This window comes from Mesocricetus auratus, unplaced genomic scaffold (genome assembly GCF_017639785.1).
Source record: "Mesocricetus auratus isolate SY011 unplaced genomic scaffold, BCM_Maur_2.0 Super-Scaffold_100004, whole genome shotgun sequence".
NCBI classification, from domain to species: Eukaryota; Metazoa; Chordata; class Mammalia; order Rodentia; family Cricetidae; genus Mesocricetus; species Mesocricetus auratus.
In genome coordinates, this window is record NW_024429189.1 from 47,692,772 (window position 1) to 47,710,897 (window position 18,126).

The window sequence follows — 18,126 nt, forward strand, 5'->3', positions numbered from 1 at the left end:
AAGATCAGATAAGCAAAGCAGCCAGACACTAGACAGTTCTCACCTCTACCAATGCTCAGACAGAAGAGAGGATCCACTGAACACAAAGTGCTCCCGACTGCCCTGCTGCTCAGAATCACTGAGACTGTCCTGTGTTCCTGTCTCCTCCTGCCTTGTATTCCTCTCTCCACCCAGCCATATCACTCCTGTCTCCACCAGGTGTTAGCTCTGTTTCTCTTTTAGACTAATTCACTCTCATGTACCTCAGGATGGCCTTGAACTCACAGAGATCTGCCTGCCTCTATCTCCTGAGTGCTGGGATTAAAGGTGTGTACGACCACTGCCTGGCCTCTATGGCTGTGGCTAGCTTTTCACTCTGATCTTCAGGTAAGCTTTATTAGATGATAAACATAATATCACCACAGGGGACCAATTATTCAAACACATGAGCCTACAGGTGCAATCTCTTTCAAACCACCCCAGACCCTAACAGTTTATAGAGGGGACCAGAGTAAAATTGCTGTGAACACGGCTGGGGTGAGAAACTGAGAGCAGGATGTCTTTCCATCTACCTTGGAAGCTCTTTGGGGTGCTGTAACAATCTGAATCTTTTCTGAGTGTACAAATCACTTTATCTCATCTGCTGGGAACTACGATTACAGAATTTTCCCTTTGCCCAAATTCTTCCCCAGCAGTTATATGAGCATGGGGTGGGTTGGGACCACATATAGTCCAGGCCTGCTGATGTCAGTCACAGAGAGCATTTTGCGATGCCTTTGTCCTAAAGACAAATGATCCTCCAGTTCTCTGAAAGCAGATCTATAGAAGGGGAGATGAAGCCTTCCTAGCTCACTTACATTACATTTTTATGCCTTAGTCACAGCTAATCCAAGGAATTAGCTGCTGGCCAACGGAATGCCTGCACATTTGTTGAGTCTCAGTCAGTGATTCTACAGTAGCAGGCTGGGTACTACTTTCACACCAGGGTTTTCAGAGAATCTTTCAATGTAAATGAGGTTTTCCCAAGTAGTTTTTACTTTCCTATCAGGAAGAGGGCCTTCAGTAAAAAGACATCACATGGAAAAATAGATATTCATCAAAACTGAGTAAGTATGTTGACTCCTCTTTTTTGGTAGTTATAGGCACAGCTTTCTAACATCTGTACATCTCAGAATGGGTTACAAGTTTTATATGTAGGTCAGAATTCTAAGAAAGAAAGCAATCCTATTTAAATTTAAAATAAACATAGCAGCAATATGATGTGAATATAAAACAAATATTGACAAAAATGATAATGCTGAAAAGTGGCTCTGAAGAAACATAGACCCTGATGAATGTTTTATACAAATGAAAACTTGAAGAAGAAATTAAATTACAGATCTTGAAATCCATAGTTATCTGAGTTAACTCTGCTGTTGTCTCAGGAATCTTTGGAAGAGGGAGGCAGACGTTGGGCTCTGTAGAAAGCAAGTCATGCTACTATCTTGTTAGAGAGATGTGAACATGCTCTGTATGCTCTTACCTTTGGAAGACAAGGAAGGGACCATTAGTCCAGAGGGCCAGGCTGCATCTGCAGAGCTAGAACAGGCAGGGGAACAGTTTCTTGAGTAGAGCTTCTGTCCACTACATGGTCGAACCCAAGCCTTAACTTCATCCCATGGAACCAATTTCAGCCAGCACATATGTAAAGAATTATGTTTGTTGCTTTGAGATACAGTATTCATGGTGAATTGCTATAGCAACTATGCAAAACTAATAACCCATGTTTAGGTAGGTTAGGAAAGAAAGATAGGGAGAGGTAAAAAAAAAAAAGAATTGAAGTAAAAGTAATTATAGCCAGGCATGGTAGCAAATGCCTTTAATCCCATCAATCGGGAAGCTGGGGCCAGAGGGCTTCATGTTTCATAACAGTTATGCTATATAGCTAGATTCATGCATTAAGAAATCATTCAAACAGTCACAGAGTGAAATCCCAATGCCCTAAGAACACCATATTAATAATTTATAATTGGAAGAATCCTGTTGCTATTTTTATTTCAATCTCCCTCATTCCATGTGACTCCACATGTCCTAGAATTGGTCAAATGCATGAAGCATGTGAGCTCCATATTAGGTTACATCATGTAACTAGCACTAATTATTTTAACTAGTCCTTGGATTAAACAAAACAATAACAGTGTAATTTGTCATCTCAAAATCAAGTTTCTTCTTCTATGCTATGTTTATATTATCTTTCCTATGAAAAGCTATGTCTGATGGTTTTCCCCTAAATTTTAAGTAACAATTCCTATACTAAGGCAGGAAATTCCACAGCTAGCATTTAGCACCAACATATTGTTTGGAAATTCTACTGTTCTACAAAATTCTCAAGCTTACAAACCACTTACACACACCAGTCACAAAAATCAACTGTATTCCATATATAATGATATTTTATTGCACTACCACACATTTTGTAGGCTAATAATCTGGTGTGGGTATTCCAGTGCTGAGCAAGTCTATTTTGTCCACTGTAAAAGTTTTGAAGCACATTGTCAGACTCACAAAAACAATCTCAAGTTAGCATTGTCTGTTCAAGTATTTCTTTTTCTTATTCTTCTTTGTGTTCAAAGGCAAAATGAAAACAACTAAGTACTCAGCATTCCCTAGAAACTGACCATAAAACAATGAACCCACAGCTCAAGTCCCTGTCCATTGATGAACTTACAGTTGCCAAGACAGACATTACTTTCACAATATGTCATGGCAAGCTACCTCAGATGATTGTCTTACCGTGTACCTTTTGTATTGTGTCTCTAACTTCATTATGATAAGTGCTTTATTCTGTTTTAAGTACATGCGTATCTTATTTCTTTTTCTAAGACTTGGTGATGATCATTTGCAATTATGACATCTTCAATCAAGGGCTCTGAAGTCAAACCACCTGAGTTTACATTCTGGCTCCACACTTACTATATGGTTTTTGGTTTGCTTTTCGTTTTTGGTATCTTGAAATATAACATGGTCACAGCTTGTAATAGTTTCTGTCTAAGGCTAAATGACAATCAACTATGAGGACATGGGAGAACTGAGACTAATGCTTGACATGTAGTAAACACCTAATTATCAGCAGCTATAAGTACTTTCTAAATCTACTACATTGGTGTCCCTAACACACTGGCTACATATAAATACTTAAATATATCAATAATTTTTAATGTTCAATAATTTGGCAAGTATGAATAATCTTTACTAATCCTATATCCTCCTTTTTGTCACTACATGGACCTGAAACTTTGATCCTAAGACTATATCATCATTTTATGAACCTGTGAGAAAACCGTTATCTAAACAACAGCATAGACTAAAACCTCAAATTCAAGATGCTATTCTAAAATTGTACCCTGGTTTTGTGATCCAGAATAGAGGGGAAAGTTCCTGCCAATTAGCTTCAATACTTTTTGCTACTTAAATTTTTATCTTATGCTTCTTGAAACTTTTGTTCTTCAATTTACTTGGGCTTGGATTTTCGTCACTCATGACAATGGTATGAAAAGGAACCGATGAGTTCACTCTTCCCCGGATAGTAAATGCATCACAAACGGTGCCTGGCTGAGAATGATCTAAGACATCATTGAGTAGAAGGTGCATTTTGATCTCAGAGAAGTTAAAATTTGCAGGGTAGAATCAATGAGTTACATATACAAGGAATAGGGAGACTATTAGAATGTGGCCATTTGGGTCCTTACCCTTCAGTGACTGCTGAAATGGGCTGTGATGGGAGGTGACTTGTGTTTTCCTGAAACACATACTGCTCATGTCTCAGGTCTAGTGCACAGGACTTGGTTGCTCAGCTGCCTAATGAGCCTAGTAGGTTAAGCTCAACTCACACAGCCTTGCAAAAACCCACACTCTCCTGTCACTCTATGCCAAAATGTAGGATTATGGAAAGGTTTTCTGTAGTTCTCAGCAGTGTCAATTTCATACATTAAACAGGCAAACAAAATACTGTTTAACAGTTAGAAAACACCTATCATTAACTTGGGGCCTACTGTGTGCAAGTACCACGATAAGGGGTTTCTCAAAACTTCCTTAGTAAGTTTCCCAAAATTAACAACTTTTGCATCAATTACCTTATCTGTTTCTGTGACAAATACCTCACATACCTCACAACCTAAGGGAGGAAGTATTTATTTTGGCTCATGGTTTAACTTGTATGCAGTCGATCATTCTGGATGGGACAGTGGCAGGAGCACAAAGCAGCTTGTCACACTGCCTCTGCAGGCAAGAAGCGGGGATGTTGGAGATCAGCAGCTCTCTCGTTTGTCCCCTTTTTATTCAGTCTGGGATCTCCTTCCCAGGGATGGTTTGGCCCAAGTTCAGGGTCAGTGCTCCCTCTGTCCTCGGTTAAAGCTCTTTGGAAATGCCCTTGCAGACATGTACTGAGGTCTCTTGGGTCATTCCAAATCCAGGCACACTGACAATGAAGAGCAATCACTGCAATGATATACAAAAAAGAGTTCTCTGGCTCAGGAAATGATACCTTCTACGAGTCATGGCTTTGAAGGCCAACGTAGGTTTTAAGCCCTCATTTATTTGCCTCTTGGTTACTGGACTGGATTGGCTTCTATGTAATTACATGGATTATAGCTAAGTAAATAAGTAACTGTTTCTAATTTACTGAAATTAAGTCAGAGGGAATTTTTTATATATTAAATTGGTTATTTGACAATTTCATGCGTGTGCATGGTATATTCTGCTACTCTCACCTCCACAACTTCTTTTAAATTCTCTCCAATGCCTGTTATCCCCCACCCTCTCTTTCTTACAGGTCACTCTCCCACAGTCATGACTTTTGTTTTGCTTTGTGATTCTCCTCAGAGGAGTTTTTTATGTACTGTAGTCTATATGCTTACTGTATAATTCTTATGAAGGAAATATACTTAATTACAATGATCATAATTTAAACATTTACCCTTTTTTCTCTAATTGACTAAAATCAGCTTCTAATGGAGGACAGCCCGCAACCCTCAACTACCACTTGAAAATTATCCATTCTGTATCAAAGCTAAGCTGTAATAGGTATATTAAAAATAATAGTTTTCGAAAAAAGCCCATAAAGTAAAAACAGTTGTCAAGATACCTCTAAAATCTAAAACAATTATTATTAGGGTAACTTATTCCCTGGCATATTTCCACATAAATAAATATAGATTTTATAACACATAAATGTGCTCTTACACAGTAGATAAAACTGAAGTTATGATTTTCAAATGATTCATGGAAAAAAGCCCACCAACCTCTTTATGTACATCATCAGCCTATGGCAATTTGAACAATCACTAACATTCTCTCCTTCATTTAGTAACTAGACTGCCTGTTCTGACTTGGTTTTTTCTTCACTGAGTGTCGGCACCTCTACCAGGAAGCTGGATAAAGCAGAAGTCCTCACACTTGACCATCTCATTGAACCACCTGGAAGAGCTTCAGAAAACAACAAAGTGCTGGCTGACTCTCCCCACAGCTTAGGATTCAAGAGATGTAGTCTGTAGTCTGGGCATCAAGACTTTTTTAAGAGCCCCCAAATCATCCCCAGATGATTATACTGTGCAGGCATAAGTTGGGAAGCACTGACAGAAAGAGTTAGATAATAGGAAACACATCTGTGAGCTTGAGAAAGAAGGCTGACTCAAACAGCTTAGCAGTAATACTTCTGAATTAGCTGCAGATTTTGATGTATATGTTCTATCCATTCTCAAAATACCATAGAAAATGTCGACTTCGATATGCTACTAACTACATTAGTATCTCATGAACCAAAAATTATAACCAGACTATTACCTCATTATAACCCTGCTGTTAAAATTATCTTCTTTGTTTCTGGAATTCTGTTACAAATCTGCGTTTGGATCTGAGCACCCCAAAACACAAAAGTTCTACTACTGTCTGGAGGGAGAATTAGCGTCAGCAGTAACAAGGTTTGAAATTTATAACTTGTGAGTAGTTATCACAGCCAACTCTCTTAAAAGACAATTTGACACATTAATATAACTTCTACCAAAATAATCCTTTGCACAACTAAAGTAACTTTAGGTATGATAAATTGCCTACAATACATTGACTTTGAAACAAACAATTATAATAGGCTACCCGAATTTCTGACATTACTGTTTCCATGGAAGAAAGCAAGACTTTGTACAGCAAGTGGAAGGGATGTACCTAGGTTTCAAAATAATATTAGTAATTTCTATCTGTGAGAATTTAATAATTAAAAAATTCTCACAATAAAATTCTGATTTTGGTTTCTATGGTGATTTAAAGTCACCTCACTTCTTAGTAATTTTCTTTCTTAAACAAATGTTTTCAGAGCTTTGGCAGTGTACTAAAAAGATAATTTAAAAGAAAATTCAAAATTGCTTGACAAGAAGTGATCATGATGCTGTCAAGGCAGACAAGGGGAGTTGTCGCCATGATGTTTATATCCGATATTATCGCTGCTTCTAATTAGCATATTTACCTCTGGTTCAGACACTACATCATTATCCATCAATACTCCACTTTACACGCTCCTTAATGTTATGTCTTCTAAATAGACAATTGGCAACTGCAACAGCAAACACCGTATAAGGGGAAAATATGACCTCTTAAGAGGAAAGTGTCATCTACTGGGACTTGATAGCAGTGAATGAATATTCATTCAAATAAACATCTGTTACTTCCACAAGCCACAGCAGTAAACTAGTTTTAAGGAGCTGAACAGAGATGAATATCATATCCCCTTCCCTCACCTCAAATCAGTCTCTTTACAATGGCATCATTTGGTTTAGATTTTACATCACATGTAGGGTACTGAAACATGCTGTAGTTACGCGACTCAAGCAATAGAACTCCTGGTGTCAATCTCTCATACTGGCTTTATTCTTTTAGTATTCACAGTACTCAGTTTAGATGTGTTTATGACCTTATATGGCTGGGGATACTGTAGTGCTGATCATCCTTTGAAGTGTCTTTAACAGACACATGCCTGCTCTTGTAGCATTATGTGGGTATACACACACATGCATGTGCATGCAGAAATTTCTGGTGGTGGTAACTTGTTTATAATTTAACAAATAAAGCTTGCCTGAAGATCAGAGTGCAAAGCCAGCCACACTAATCAGCCATGTGGCCAGGCAGTGTGCACACACCTTTAATCCCAGCAGCCACATTGGTTAGCCAGAGAGGGCAGGCAATGACGGTGCACACCTTTAATCCCAGTGTTAGAGAGGAATATAAGGCAGGCGGAGACAGGAGTGTACTCAGTCTGCAGTCACATTGAGGACAGATCACCCCTTTTGGTTTGAGCCTTAGTAGAGGTAAGAACTCTCTAGTGGTTGGGTGCTTTGCTTTTCTGATCTTCAGCTTGAACCCAATATCTGTCTCTGGTTTTTATTATTTGTGCTACATTTCTTATTTTTAATACATTTGTTTATTTGTTTATTTTATATCCTGACCACAGTTTGCTCTACCCCTCTTTTCCCAGTCCTTCTCCCACCCCCTGCAACCCTATTCTGTTCCCAACCCCCAGTCCACCACTCCTCCATTTCTGTTTAGGAAAGGGCAGGTCTACCATGAGTATCAACAAAACAAAACATGGCATATTAAGTTGAAATAAGACTAAGCACCTCCCCTCGTATTAAGGCTGGGCAAGGTCACCCAGTATGAGGAGTAGGGTCCCAAAAGCCAGGAAAAGAGTTGCGGATAGCCCATTTTTCCTGCTATTAGGAGTAGTCCCACAAGAGGACCAGGCTACAGAACTATTATCACATATGCAAAGTGCCTATATAGCTCAATCCCATGCAGGTTCCCTGGTTGTCGGTTTAGTCTCTGGGAGCCCTTATGATTCCAGGTTAGTTGATTCTGCACGTTTTCTTGTGCTGGCTCCTATAACTTCCTCTCCCTCTTCTGTGGGGTTCCCGGAACTCTGCCTATTGTTTGACTGTGGGTCTGCCTCTGTTTCCATCAGTTGTTGGATGACTCCTCCCTGGTGACAATTGTTCCAGGCACCAATCTGGTCACAGGAGATGGTCAGGTCAGGGTATGCATCTGCTATTGCAAGGAGTCTTAGCTGGGGTCATTCTTGTAGATTCATGGGAGATTTCCTTGTGCCAAGTTTTTATATAAAATGTCCCCCCACCCCTTGCCAGTTGTCTCTTTTAGCAACTCCCCGCCTCCCCCCCACAACCTGATCACTCATGTTCCCATCCCCACCTGCCCTCAGTCCACTCACAAACCTCTTCTATGAATCCTCCCTGTAACCTAGTCTCTCTGGGTCTGTGTATATATGTGTATGTACCTAAGCTCTTTTTATTTCTAGAGTGCACTTAAATCTAGCCATCAATCCAAACATTCTTTGTATTAGACTGGGCACAGGTTGCCTAGTGATGTTGGGAATTTTCCCCCAGACAAGAACTTAAAGGACTATTACTTTTATGTTCTCAAAAAAAGTTTATTCACAAGCAGGGTTTTAGTTTTCTTTAGAGAAAAACATTTCTGCATTCTATAAACAGTTTCTCACCCATACTAGATACACACAAAGGTCTTGCTCCTTTTATAAAATGAAGGTTCTACTTAATATTAAGATGCTCCCAAATCTGATCTGGGGGATGCTTTTAAAACCCCGAAGAAACTATTAAATTTCAGCAATAAATGTTTTGTATTTAACATTTGGCTGTGTCTTCTAATATGGAAGTGACGAAGCACTAAGATTTAATTTGTTACAATAAACACTCTGTAATCAACACTGGACTGTTCTGTTAAAAGTCATTGACCTACATGGACCAGCCCCGAAAATCACATTTTTGAAGTAACTTAAGCTGTTTTCTCTTAATGGCAGTAGGGACAGAGTGGAGTGATCTGTACATTTGATTTAACAAACAGAATGACTTACAATTTAGGTCAGCATTATCACAGGCTAAAAGGAATAGTGTGTTGAGGGGGAGACAAAAAAGGACATAGAAAAAGAGCAAATTGCAGAGGCATTGGTAGAAAAATTGCTAAGGTTTGCAATCATTTCTGTTTTGTTTTGTTTTGTTTTTTCCCCAAGAGTTTACTTACACTTTTTTTTCTCCCACTTTTAAATTTAAATTAGAAACAAGCTTCTTTTACATGTTAATACCAGTTCCCTCTCCCTCCCCTTCTCCCCTACCCCCCACCAACTCCTATTCCCATCCCCTTTCTGCTCCCCTGGGAGGGTGAGGGACCTTCAAAGTCTGTCATATCATTTGGAGCAGGGCCTAGACCCTCCCGGGTGTGTCTAGGCTGAGAGAGCATCCCTCCATATGGAGTGGGCTCCCTAAGTCCATTCATGTACCAGGGACCCCATAGATTGCCCAGACCTCCAAACTGACATTCACATTCAGGGGGTCTGGAACAGTCTTATGCTGGTTTCCCAGCTATGTGTCTGGGGTTCATGAGCAATCCCTTATTCAGGTCAGCTGTTTCTGTTGGTTTCTCCAGCCTGGTCTTGACCCCTTTGCTCATGACTCCTCCCTCTCTGGATTTCAGAGTTCAGTTCAGTGTTTAGCTGTGGGTGTCTGCTTCTGCTTCCATCAGCTACTGGATGAAGTCTCTAGGATGGCATATAAAGTAGTCATCAATTTCATTATCAGAGAAGGTCATTTAAGGTAGCCTCTTGACTATTGCTTAGATTATTAGTTGGGGTCAACCTTGTAGAACTCTAGACATTTCCCTAATGCCAGGTTTCTCTTTAAGCCTGCAGTGACTCCATCTATTATGGTATCTCTTTTCTTGCTTTCCTCTATTCTTCCCCTGACTCAATCTTCCTGCTCTCTCCCGTTCTCTTCTCCCCTTTTCTTTCTTCTAACTCCCTTTCCCTTCCCCCCATTCTCCCAATTAGCTCAGGAGATCTTATCCCTTTCCCCTTCTCCAGAGGACCATACTTATACTTTCTTTCTCATTGGACAGTCTTTATCAACCTTACCACAAAGAGGCCATATAAACGTGACACTCCTTGGACTCCTGACTGGTGGTCAGCATCTCCAGTGGATTCTGGGATGCCCCAATATTTTCCGGTTAATTGTGGTGCCCAGTACACTATTAATTACTTTTCCACCATCTTGTGGGTCTCCCTCACTTGCAATATTACTTCTCCCTCTCTTTGGAAATGAAATTGCACAGAAGCCAAGAGTATGGATTCTGGGGTCAGACCATGTATAGCCATGTGACCCTGAGCAAATTGCTTTATTTCTTTGTATGGGGGTTTCCTCATCTGCAACACTAATCTGTTTGAGTAGTGGCCTCATTGGGTCATTAAGAGAGAATATTTCACAAATTAGTATGTATTATGGGCAGTGGTAAGGTAGTCCCTTACCACATGTTTGCTGTATTTATTTAAGAAATGCTTACTAAGAATCAACAGGATACATAGCATTGGTGATAGAATTATGACAGCAGGGAGTGAATGAAATCCCAACATCTAATGTAGCTCAGCTGGAAGGAAGGTTGCTCTCTGCATTCAATTCTCCTTTAAAATGAAGGAAGGGCAGTTTACCATAATGCAAAAAACAAAGCAAACAACAACAACAAAAAACAATTAGCAGCTGTTTTTTAACTATACAATTATCCTAAGATAGAACTTATTTCTCATCTGCTCCATCAGTGTTCAGCTCATTGGTGCCTGTTCTCTGTGGTGTGTGTGTGTGTGTGTGTGTGTGTGTGTGTGTGTGTGTGTGTGTGAAGGCTACTAACCATGTGGATTAATTTCGTTTGTTCAACATGGCTTTATTTAACAAGAACATAAATCACTGGTTTTGCTGAACCGGAAAAGATCTCCTCTATCAATCTCTGTGCTCCAGTTTGTGAGACAGCACCTACGAGGAGGGGATCAGGCTTTTGTATTTTCAGTGTCATCCCGTGTTGCATCTGCTCTGAGAATCAGAGGCCATCAGGCAGGCTCTTTCCTCCACCATAGTCACTGGACTCCTCGCAGAAGTTCCCAAGAGATCTCTGAGCCTGCCTTGATGTTCTGTCCCAGGCCAGCTGCTCCTGAAGACTGGGCAAGCTGCTCCTTCCTTTCACAGTTAGTATAGCTCCCAGAAGCCTATGAACTGGAAGTAGAAACTATGCAACTGTGTGAGGGAGCCTGATGCGGAGTAAGGTAGAGAAACTTAGGCCAACTAAATACAAGTCTGTCTCCACTAATCTTTTAAAAGTCCTCTTCAGTGAGCCTGAGATTGATTGAGGTTGATCAATTTTAACTTTAATTGCCAGTATTTAAGTTTTATGTTACACAAAAATGCAATCTCATCCATGCAGCCGTTTTACTAAGCAGTTGGGGAAGTTTTGTTGCCTTATTATGTTTTTAGAAACAAAGGCAAATCTGTAGTTCAGTACTCATGCTTTGACTATGGCTCTATTAGAAGTGCTTAGAAAAGGGGACTACAGGCGTTATTTAGGATGTTGGGGGCTCACATGCTAAACACCCTTATCTTACTTTGGTGTACAACTCACTGTCTTTTAATTGATCTACATTCTTGAATCCCCTGGGTGCTTGACCTGTGCTTTTATTATTTCAGGCTGTGGAAAACTGTTATTTTTCTCATTATTCCACAGTATTTTCTTCACTTGGCTTTGAGTATGAAGGTAACCTGCTCACTATTCAGGAGTAATTACTGACCATTTATATGCCAAGTTCATATGGGCCCTGTCCTGTACTCGTGGGAAAATAGTGAGGAAATTATTATACAAACAGACTAGATAGAATTATGAAAACAGTCTTCTGTGAGAGATTGTAACAGGATTATCTATGCTACCATATCAGAGAGGCTTTCCTTTATACAGATGGAGGTGAATAAAACTGTTAGAAGAAATTGATGATGCCTTGGTGGCTATGATAAGTACAACAGGATGGGGATAGAGTTCTTAAGTTTTTGTTTGTTCTTGAAACATTATCACTCTTAGCCTAGACTGCTAGCCTGGAACTTGCTATGACTTATAGCCTGGCCTTGAACTTGTGACAATTCTCCTGCCTCTATATCCAAATGCTGGAATTACTGCCACGAACCATCATGCCTGGCTTCCCAAAGTTCTGTCTACTGTTCTGTTAGGAGCTATCTTTAGGAATTTAGGAAAATCACTCATTTAGTGTCTCAGATCCTAAACTTCCTTGGCTGAATATATCTAGTATGTCAATATTTTTTTTGCAAGTAAGTACTGGTACTAGGTAGTTAACTCTTTATAAGTTGAGTATACTTATTGAACACTATTCATTACTTTTAGTTCACAGACATTACTCTGTGCTGTTCACTTTATATGAGTTGCTCTGGGACATTACAACCCAGAGAGATTAAAAATCATATGCACCTTGATCCTTTTTAAGCATACCTTTGAAATATTTCATGAGATATTATGGGTATTTAGGATAGAACTCTTGGTATAGAAACATCCTCATTTAAATGATACTTTCTTACTCTGCCTTAGTTACCAAGATGTTCACAGGAAATGTAAACATTCTTGTATCAGATTAAACCACTTTATTTATAAGTGAAAGCATATTGCTCCATACTGAGTCTTTTCCAATTAGATATAATTTGTGCAATACAGACAAGGTAGCCTGAAGTAAACAGTATCCTTAATCCAAAATAGTTCTTTGCTTATTTCCCCTGAATAGTTTTATATATTTCCCAAAGCGATCACTGTACATGTATTTACTGAAGAGACACACATTTATTCTGATTTTACATATGAGATACTGTAAGTATCCTAGAAAAATTTACATGATAATGCTAAGATATCAGTTAAAAATGATGCCCAACATCTCTGATTAGTCTTATTGAGTAGTCTACGAGCAGAGCTTAGAGAAACTGACTTAGCCACAAAAAGGAATTGGTAACAATCATAGTTGTATTACTCACCTTTTTATATTCACATATCATTTTCCATGAAGTGAATGAACCATATTTTACAAAGCTCTAGCTCTTATGTTGGACAATTTGAGTGGTTTTCATTTTTATAGAAAACAGATTACATGGGGACAAACATTGTCAGGCATATGGCATTTAAAAATATTTTGTGTTATTTCCTCAGGATAGATTTCCAGAAGCAAAATCACTAGGTTAAAGGGTATGAACATTTTTATGGTTTTGAAACCTACTGCCATATGGCTTTCCAAAAAGTTTCTATTAATTTCCCCTGCCATCAGTCATACAGATAAGGGCCTACTGACAGTATTCTCACAGGTACTTGGCATTATAGTTTTAGATTTTTAGATTTGGGGTGCAAAAATGTACAAACTCCTGTTAGTATACATTTCAAATACTTTAAAGCAAATATAAATACTGTCTTTAAGTATTCTTGTTTCATGTTGGTGATTACCTGCCTAAACCCACTTTTAGTTAATTACACAATCCTTTTTGTTCTAATTTAGATGAAGTATCATGTTAATTTAACCAGTTACTGTGCTTGTAATGATTAAGAAATGGTCTTTCAGTTTTTTCTTTTCTCGACTTTAATATTAGGATAAATTCTAAAATAGTCTGCCTGAATCTTCACATTTTAATTTAAGACCAGAACTTTAAAAACATGAAAACAGGCGGGGCGGTGGTGGTGCACGCCTTTAGTCCCAGCACTCGGGAGGCAGAGGCAGGTGGATCTCTGTGATTTCCAGACCAGTGTGGTCTACAAGAGCTAGTTCAAGGACAGCCTCCAAAGCCACAGAGAAACCCTGTCTCGAAAAACCAAAACAAACAAAACAGCCAAAACAACAAAAACAAAAAAGCCATGAAAGCAGCATGTGTTTACCAAGTTCATATCTGTGTGTTTATTTATACTCTCCCCTCCCTTTTGTAAAGGTAGCATTTTCACTAAAGCAGGACAACAATGAATGTAGTGGGAAAGAGCTCATTCATGCCCATCACAAAACCTTGTGGAACACTCTTAGATGCTTTTGTCTTGGAAGTTGTAAGAATATGGTCCATATTCGCTGGACAGGATTTGTTGTTTTTGTGCTAGCATGCTGCTAGACTCTTAAGTTACAGTGGCTAAGAGAGACAAAGTACTGCCTTTATTGACATTAGTTCAAAATCTGCTTCTGTATTTGTGCGTACTCCTCATTAGCCTCATTGACAGCAGCAAGTCTCATGGTGTGGGTGAATGAGTTGTTTGTGTTCCTGCAGACTTAGACCTTCCCACCTTCACAGTGACTTTCCCTAACAGTCATTAACGATGCTTCCCTTAATTATCTAATCTATTCCTCTTCCCCCTCCCTTCTCCTTTTGATGTAGGATCTTGCTATGTTGTCCAGGCTAGCCATGGACTTTCATCCATCCTTCTTGGCCCACTCAATGCAAGAGTCACCATGTTTGGCAAGATGCCTTTGAAATGGAGAGATCTGGTGGGAGAGATCAGATATTTAAGGTTTCTATTAAAATCTCCACACTGGACTGGATGTGGTAGAACAAGCTCTTCACTCAGCACTCAGGAGGCAGAAGTGGGGGGGGGGGGAGCTCTTTGAGTTCCAGGCCAGCTACAGCTATATACTGACACCTGGTAAAATTAAACAGAACCCCAGAAACTTCAAAACTGATTTTCTAATGGGTTTACCAACTTTTTTCCCAATATATTGTTTTATTTAAATTAGGAACAAGCTTGCTTCACATGTCAATCCCAGCTCCCTTCTCACCCCTCCTCTCTTGCTGCTCCACCAGTCCCCCCAACCCCCCTCCCAATCCCCACACCATTCCACAGGGAGGGTGAAGCCCTCCATGGGGGATCTCCAGAGTCTGTCATTTCATCCAGGGCAGGACCTAGGCCCTCCCCCATGTGTCCAGTCTGAGAGAGCATCCCTCCATGTGGAATGGGCTCCCAAAGTTCATTCCTATGCCATGGTAAACACTGATCTACTACCCAAGGCCCCAGAGATTGCCAAGGCCTCCTCACTGACACTACATTCAGGGGGTCTGAATCAGTAGCCGGTTGTGGTGGCTCACTTCAGTAGAATTTGCTGAAGGGTTTACAAATTTTTATCACCTCTGAAAATATACAAAGGGAATGTAAAAAATTCAACTTGCCCGCACTTGATCACTTTTTTTTCTGATTATGAGAGATATCTCCATTTAGGGTTTTTGTCATTTCATCTGTTTTGTTTTCTTGAGAAATGTTCTCACAATGTCTACCAGGCTGCACTGTTTCCTGAATGTGCACGACCATGTCCTGGAAACTTCCTTCCTCTTCCTGATCCTTTTTCCATTCTTTTCTTTCCTTTCTCTTCTTTTTCTCCTCCCCTTCTGTTTCTTCCTCTCCTCCAACTCTTTCTTGTATCAGCAAGTTTCATTTCTTTTTCTAATAAGTAAACTACATTTCTTTAGTTTTTCCAGTTCACGTCTTTTTCACTTCAGGTGCTCACGTTTCCCGTATGTGAATTTCTTAAAGAGTTCTGTTGGTACTTACCCGCTCTCAGAATCATTTCGGAGAATAAAGAAGGGATGATGACTGTGCTCTAAAGCCCCGCAAGCCAGGCCTAAGCTTACATACCTTCCCACCTTCATCTAAGCCCCGCAGCAGGTTTCACACAGTACATCCGGAAGAGGCCCCCAGATGCTAAGCAGCTCACTGGACTTTGGTTGTCCAAAGACTATGGCAGATAAAGCCTTGTAAAGTACAGCTGGGCTTGACCTGGCTTCTGGTGAACAAAGCCAGTTCACTGACTAGGGATAGAAAGAAAAGTTTACAGCCTGAAGGATACAAGTAATTACAAAGCACTAGAAACAGCAAAAATTAGAGAGGTGAAGTTAGGAACACTGAGAAAAGGTATCCTGAAATGAAACAAACAAACAAAAAGCAAGCAAAAAACCCACCCTAAATCCACAGAATAGATTAGTGAGTTTGTATTTTACATTGTGTGTATACATGTGCGTGTTTACTATGAGTTTTGCTTTGCAAGTCTCACCCAGGCTTACACAATAGCCCAACTCAGAAACTTCTTTTTTTTTATTAATATTTTTTTTTATTTTCCATTTTAAATTTAGATAAGAAACAAGGTTGCTTCACAAGTCAGTACGAGGTCCCTCTCCCTTTCCCTCCCCTCCTCCCATGCCCTCCCCCCCCCCCCGTTATCCCCTCATTCCCCCAGGGAGGGTGAGGCCCTCCATGGGGGTGTCCATAGTCTGTCATTTCATATAGGGCAGGGCCTAGACCCTTCCCCAAGAGTTCAGGGTGAGAGTGCACCTCACATTGTTCTATGGGAGTCCAGAGACCGTGTGTATACTTGGGATGGGTACTGATCTGCTGCCCAAGGCTCAATAGATTACCTAGGCCTCCTCACTGACACCCAGATTCAGGGGGTCTTGATCAGTCCCATGCTGGATTCCCAGGCTGATGCCTGGGATTCAAGAGTTAACCTTTGTCTGGTCAGCTGTTTCTGGGGACTCTTAAGCAGCTTCAAAATGATGCGTGTGTAATTGGGTAACATGGGAAGGCCCATGGAAAACATCTCCCAAACTAAAGAGATGAGAGAGAGGGAGAGAGAGAGAGAGAGAGAGAGAGAGAGAGAGAGAGAGAGAGAGAGAGAGAGAGAGAGAGAGAGAGAGAGAGAGAGAGAGAGAGAGAGACAGGGGAGTAGGAACAATCATATAGCTGATGTCTGCTTCTTGGTACTATTTTTGTGGCACCTTGTGGGAGAAATTACTATTTTTTAGGGGATAATTTGATTACATTACTTACATACCCCCTGAGGTAGTTATTCATCACATTCCCCAGTTTCAAACACAGACACTGCAAAAAACAAACAGAAGAAATTTGAGTGCAAGGGCAGGGGGTCTTGTGAGGAAGGGTTTCTTGTTAAAACAGTTCTAACTGGAGAGCTGTCTGACATCATGGTACCCTGCCCTGCAGCTAGAAAAAGCACCTGAACAGCCGTGTTAGTAAATCCAATGGAGGTGACGAAGTCCTTGGTGCCGTGGCAGCAGATTCTCTCTCTAAACTTACAGATCCTTCCAATGTCTCCATAGTCAGCTTAACAACAGTCAAAGTATTACGTGACACAGGCCCATTAAGTTCTATTATTTGCTTTTCTTTTGCTAGGGACCAAATCCAGGCCTTGAGCATGTGGGCAGGCACTCTATTATTGGGCTGTGCATCCCCAACCAGCTTTCAGATTCTGCCAAGAACATTGTCTTTATTGTGTATATTTTCACCTGAATATTCAGGTCTACTGATCCCTCCAGCCTCAGTCCAATAACTTCTCTTGGTTCAAATCCATCACCACACCTCCAAGCTGCATTAATAACCCCACTGTGAGTTTTCTTTCACTTTAAACAAAATTGTATTACACAAAGGTTGTCACACACTTGGATGCTTCTCTGCTTTGCACACAGTTATTCTCTCTCCACGGAAAGGCTGCTCCAATCTCAATTCTCCCTCCTGTAATACAGTTACTTCTCATTCTTTATCTATTTTCTTTCTGCCCAGCTACAAACTGAAGATTACAAGTGCATTCCCAATTGCTTAAACATTTGGTAGTTCCTAAATACTCTGATTGGGACTCCATGAATCCAAACACCAAAGATTCATGGAATTTTTGTTAACCATTAGCCTTTGGGCCTTCAGGCTATCTTCAGGGTATTTGAATGTCCCTCAGAAACTCACCTTTTACACACAGAGCCAGGACTGCATCCCAAACATGCCCAAACTTCAAACTGCCTGGCTGCTGCTGCACTCACTGTCTCATCATGTAAATCTGGGAGTCTTCTGCTTCGCCCTGCCCTCCTGTACCCTTTCAATCAAACCAAAGTGGTGGTGTGCTGATGCACACACACAGATCATGGTCCCTCTGGAGACTGGACTTTGTCCTCAGTGGAATACCATTCCCTGCCTCCCATCCAGGTGAACTCCAGAAATGGAGTCCTCGGCCAGACAAGGAACTCCTGGCAGGAAGTCAGGAGACACGGCTTTGGACACCCAATGGGACGGGTTTGTGTGTCTATCATATACCAGCATGTAGTCCCTTTGCACAAGCTTGCCCCGTGTGTGTCTGTGGAAGTTACACGTGTGACTTATAGTTCTGAGTACCTCTTTTACCCAAACTTTTCTATATGCAAGAAAAATAGTGTGGTGGCTCACTCAGTTGTTTTCTTTCTTTCTCTTGAACATTGGCTCTGTCAGAGCTCTGCC